Below are 6,270 nucleotides of genomic sequence, written 5' to 3' on the forward strand. Positions count from 1 at the left end.
GCTGAGCCAAGTTAGATAGCTGGAGAAGTGAATGAATGAACTGTATAGTGAGGAGGCAAGAGACACTAATGATTGTGGTCGAAAAGGTTAACAAAAGGTCAGAGTGATAAAAAATTTTTAGTGCAATTTGGCAGCTGAAATTGGCCCTCCTGACTTACACATTTGTTCAGGACTTCTAACATCCAAAATGCAAATTAAAAGATATATTACTAAGCTGCTGTCATATATTCCCCATGCCCAAACACGAAGTGACTATATTTCATTATCCATTGGTATTATCTTATTTTGAAAGAACATAAAATATGTTCCCTGAAGTTATTCTCTTTTTGTTCCTTACTTGTGCCCTCTTTTACACATAGTCTGAAATTTTCAGAAGAGCCAGTTATGATAATAAAAAAAATAGATAGTAAATCACTTATAAGTCACTGAATTGTAAAACTCTGAGACAGTCAGGAGTGTTTGAAGTTTCAGAGAGCATACTTCCATCGTTTTAAATTAGAGCTGCAAGTTATTGGGAGAGAAGCCAGGCTGGGAGTAAGCACACTTTTTCTTTTTCTTTTCCCTTAAGCGAGTGGAGAGAAAATGTCTCATAAAGGAGAGAAAAAGCTTGCCAAATGGAGGAATCCATAGGGAAACCTTAATTTAAACACTTGTTCCTCAGTTCTTGTAAGATTCGTGAAAAAAAGAAGCTCTTCAAAGTACTCTTACAGAACTCTATTCTCCTTCCTCTTTTCCTTTTTTTTTTTTTTTCTTTTTACAATACCTCTGAGAATAAGAGAGAATGCACTTAAAGTTACTATTTGGGTGACTAAATCCTTCTTCTCCTTCTCCTTTATTCTTCTAATAGTCTCTCAAATGCTCCAAAGAAATTAGATCATGTTTAACAAGTGCTCTGCTGAAGCTAAGCCACCATTTCCTCTCCCAGGCCTGTGATTAACCCACTGATGGGTCCACAAACTCTTGTGTTCCAGTTGAAATACAGCAGCAGGTACATCATGCTCTAGGTCAAATACACTTGCCATTCAACCCATTCTAAGTCATTTTTAACATGAAAATAATATCAACACCATGGCAGGTGTCACTGTGCCTATTTACATATAATAAAACATTTAAAAGCATCAAAAAACCCTACCATCACATTTGAAATATTTCTTTAGTTTTCATACATTCACTGTGATTTCTACCTATTTGTTTTCTATCCTACACCCCCCACTCACAGAACAGCCCTCTACTCACACACCTTTAACTTTTAGGGAACAAGCACAGAAATCACCCCTCCCTGTTCTATTATAATACATCATAGGTATAATAAGCTAACTTTCACTTTAGGACAAGCCTTTCTTCATTTTTATAGATTTCGTTAATATTCAGAAGTTTGTCAGCTTTTAACATTTTACTTTGAGAAACAGTTTTGCGTACTTCTATAGATGTATTTAAGTTTTTACTTCACAGAACAAAGTTGAATAATAATTGTTATAGTATATACATTTAACTAAAACTGCAGAAATTAATGTTAGTAAGATTCTTCTGAACTCAAAAACAAAAAGATCTGTAAAGCCAACAAAGTACAGTGGTATAATATTCTCAAGAAGACTCCTACTGGGATTTTTAAATTAAATATATTTATGATTCATATATTCATACAGCATAAACAGCACTGACACCAACATTAATAACAGCATTTGGGACAAAGTTTATATTTGAGAATATGTGCAGAAAATATCATGATTGTGTGAAAGAATTCAAAAAGATACTGGACTAACCGAGTTTCCAAAGTATGCATTTCTCTTCTTTATATATTGCAGCTACAAAACAAAATCCTCAAGGGAATTAATATGAACTTATGATAATGCAGTCTGCAGCACGGTTTTGTTTTGGTTTTGCCTGATTTTGCTGACAATGCAATACAAACTCTACTCTACTAATCTTTAGTGAAGAAATCAGATTATTTACCTAGAAACATGCAGCAACACAGTGTCATTCTTTAGTCAATACCGACTACTTAACATCTTTCCCTTTTTACAGGTTTGGATTCCCAGCTCATTAGATCATTACCTGATAAATAGGAGAGGATAATGAATTGAGAAAATAACCACGTACCTTCAGAGAAAACCTGCCCGATACCAATAATCCATTAGAAAACTGGCAATATCCTCTGATCTATTGCCCGCAAAGCTATGACTTGATGAAGAGTTTTCATTCCCTGGGCTCAGTTCTCCAGAAGAAAATCAGCACAATTTAAATATTTCTTGGAATGTGACAGCTCTCTAGATCCCCGGTTGCATTCTGTCCCCCAGGAATGGCAATCTGGTGTTCTTGTGTGCATAGAGCAGTGAAGATGAATTGAAAATGCTTGAGATAAATTAGGAATGGCTAAGTTAAAATTGTCTCTGCTCCAGACTCTCTCATCTGCAGTCTGTAAGCCTGTTTTTCTGTGAAAAAGCTAGATGGCAGGCTGCCTCAGTAAGTTCTTCTTAAGCGACACAGAGCATTTTCAATGAAGAAAAATTTTCCCATTATCTAAGCTAATGTGACTGCTGTTAAATCTAGTTTTTAAAGTGTCTATTGGCATGAAATTTATTTTCACTATTAGTTTCTTTCAAACTACAGTCTACAATCCACACTACCATGCGATACATTTCTATCTAAGGGGAACGTTTCAAGTTTTCAGCTAACATATTAAAACGTATCCCTTTTTGCAGTTTTAACCATCATTTGTGTATAGGAAATTTCCACATTAGGTCCTAAAGTAATTTTATAACACGTAGAGGTTTTGTTTTAAATTTCAGCACCTCAATATGAATAGCCATGTTTTATGAACAATCATTTATTTTAATGAAGTTCCACACACAATTACATCATCTTTTAGCATCAGTTAAAATGTAAAAGTTGTATAAAAATAGAAAAGGTATGTAGAATCCTAATATGTGACCACAGAAGTAAATATTGAATATCTCCCTAAAGAAATTAAGATATTCTAAATAAAACCAAGCTTCATAAAATATTCCCCTTCTAAATAACAAGTTATTGTTGATCTGTTGATTTCAATTGAATGATAACTTGTGATGTGACAGTTTTTTCCTACTAAATAAGAAAATGGTTTTAGAATTTTAATAATATTTCAGATTTGAAATATAGTACCCTTGGTGTATTAGCAACACACAAAACATAGCAAGGCTGTCAAATTTTTCAGTTTCATTTCTTTATTTGTATTTTCCACATGAAACAATTTTTATATTATCAGAAAAGACACTTATACACTTCATGATCCATGAGTATATGTGCATTATATTTAAAATTCTAGATAAAAAATAAAATAAATAAAAGAAACAAGTTTTGCTTTCCATAACTTTCCATATAGCATTCTGCTCTATGTCTGATTATCTGATGTGTAACAGCATGATTGCTTCCATGACAAAAATGGGGTGCACACATTGTGAGGAAAGCAAACACAATATAATTGCCTGGGAGCTCACAGAAAAAGTAAATCAACATTTCAGTCTTTTCTCCATTCACCCTGTAGCTGTAGCTGGTCACTTTACTCAGAGAAGTGGAGGAGAGAAGAAATAGGAGAGACAAAATGAAACATCACAGCAAATGCCTCCAGCCCCTCTTCCTTTTCACAATTGGCAGCACTGTAGCTATTGCTGAGGAAAAAAACACAAGGTAATTGGAAAGAAGTAGCTTCAACATCACAGTTGGAAGCTATAGTAAATCTAGCAAAATGTCAAAGACTTCCAAAGGAAAAGAAAGGAAAGTGGGAGTGGGGGGTATTTATCAATATCAATATCAATTGCCATTTATAAAATAACTGGTGTTTAGCACTAAAGATACATAAAGCAAACAAAAACAGATAAAAGTTAACATATCTAAGAACTGACGATTAACTGAATATTCAACTGCATGGCAGAAATCTGTAACAGGTAATTACAGAAGTAAACATACTTTCTTTAAGAATCTCAGATGTATATCTCCACTCAGAAACTGCCAATTTTACTAACACTACATTGCAGTGACAAATTCAGGGCCACAGATAATTACACGTGAGTGATACCTAAACTATTCTTGGAGTATTTAGGAATTATTTCATGTAGGAAGTAGTAACATTTAAGAAAAGGTCAAGTAAGCCTTGGTTAAAAGGAAGAGGAATATTTCCAGGCAGTGGGAACAAAACCCCAAGGGAAATATTCATGTTGCATTTGGCTAAGTGAAAGGAGTTCAGTGTGGCTGACATGTAGAATAAGGGCATGAGAAGAGATGAGTCTGGAGAGATAATTAGTCATTTATGCTACATGTAAAGGAGTTTGGACATTACCTTAGAATAGGGAATTACTGAGGACTCTTAAATAAAGAAGACAAATAATCTGATATGCATTTTAGAAAGATCACTCTTCATGTTTGCTAATCAGGTAGAAAGCATCACCACATACCTTGTTAGCTAAGCCAGATACTTAGTAGTCATATTACTATATGCCTTGTTCCTTTACTCCAAATATCCAGTCTGTTATCTATTGATTCTACCTTCTTTGAATATATTTTGTTATTTCTAGCTTTCATGGCATTATTTCTAGCTTCACCATCTCTCACGTACATATATAAAGACAAGAATCTTTTATTTAAGCTCCCTGTTTCAAGTAAATTTCCTCCATCAATACCTATTATGTAGCTGTCAATTATCTTTATATAGAATGCATAATCATTTCACTCCCTAGCTAACTATTTACTCATGATTACGTAGAAAATAATGTGCAAAAGCTTTAAAATAATCTATACTTGTTGGTTTGAAACATCGGGAGCTTCCCAGGTCAAATCTGAAACTGGCCCCCAAACATGGATGACAAGGAGAGACTGAAGAAAAGACAGATCACTCCAGAACGGTAGGTGGCAGGTTTAATAAGCAAGGGAGCTTACATATCAGGCTTGTCTGAGTCAGGCAAAAGACAAGTATGTACATGCAATGGAATATTATTCAGACATAAAAATGGTGGAAATTCTGACACATGCTAAAGCATTGGATGAATTTTGAAGACATGCTAAGTAAATAAGGTAGGCACAAAAGGACAAATACTGCTTAATTCTTTTTTTTTTAATTAATTTTATTCGGGTGACAATTGTTAGTAAATTTACATAGATTTCAGGTGTACAATTCTGTATTACATCGTCTATAAATCCCATTGTGTGATCACCACCCAGAGTCAGTTCTCCTTCCATCACCATATATTTGATCCCCTTTACCCTCATCACCCACCCCCCACCCCCTTACCCTCTGGTAACCACTAAATTATTGTCTGTGTCTATGAGTTTTTGTTTCTCATTTGTTTGTCTTGTTCTTTTTGGTTTATATACCACATATCAGTGAAATCATAGGGTTCTCTGCTTTTTCTGTCTGACTTATTTCACTTAGCATTATTCTCTCGAGATCCATCCATGTTGTCACAAATGCTCCTATATCATCTTTCCTTAATGCCGAATAGTATTCCATTGTGTATATGTACCACAACTTCTTTATCCATTCATCTATCGAAGGACATTTTGGTTGTTTCCATGTCTTGGCTACCGTAAACAAAGCTGCAATGAACATTGGCGTACACGTGTCTCTATAGAGAAATGCTTTTATATTTTTGGGGTAGATACCCAGGAGAGCGATTGCTGGGTCATATGGTAATTCTATTCGTAATTTCTTGAGGAACCTCCACACTGCCTTCCATAGTGGCTGCACCAGTCTGCATTCCCACCAACAGTGTATGAGGGTTCCTTTTTCTCCACAGCCTCTCCAACACTTGTTATGATTTGTTTTGTTGATGAAAGCCATTCTGACTGGGGTGAGGTGATATCTCATTGTGGTTTTCATTTGCATTTCTCTGATGATTAGCGATGTTGAGCATTTTTTCATATGTCTATTTGCCATTTGTATATCCTCTTTGGAGAAATGTCTCTTCAGGTCCTCTGTCCATTTTTCAATTGGGTTGTTTGTTTTTTTGTTGTTGAGTTTTATGAGTTCCTTGTATATTTTGGATATTAGCCCGTTATCAGAGGAACTGTTTGCAAAAATCTTCTCCCATTCAGTTGGTTGCCTCATTATTTTGTCAATAGTTTCTTTTGCTGTGCAGAAGCTTTTCAGTTTCATATAATCCCATTTGTTTATTTTAGGTTTTACTTCCATTGCCTTTGGAGTCAAATTCATAAAATGCTCTTTGAACCCAAGATCCATAAGTTTAGTACCTATGTTTTCTTCAATGCAGTTTATTGTGTCAGGTCTTATGCTTAAGT

General features: G+C 34.8%; 1 protein-coding gene across 5 annotated transcripts in view; it reads right to left on the bottom strand.

The window, feature by feature from the left end:
- Positions 1-2,408, bottom strand: part of MGAT4C (MGAT4 family member C) — a 684,332-nt gene extending 681,924 nt beyond the window's left edge. For all 5 annotated transcript variants that reach the window (XM_081059245.1, XM_081059246.1, XM_081059242.1 and 2 more), the window contains exon 1: positions 2,101-2,408. The gene's annotated coding sequence lies outside the window, so the exon portion shown is untranslated. The remainder of the gene's footprint in view (positions 1-2,100) is intronic.
- Positions 2,409-6,270: the final 3,862 nt, after the last annotated feature.

This window comes from Rhinolophus hipposideros (assembly GCF_964194185.1).
Source record: "Rhinolophus hipposideros genome assembly, chromosome: 9".
NCBI classification, from domain to species: Eukaryota; Metazoa; Chordata; class Mammalia; order Chiroptera; family Rhinolophidae; genus Rhinolophus; species Rhinolophus hipposideros.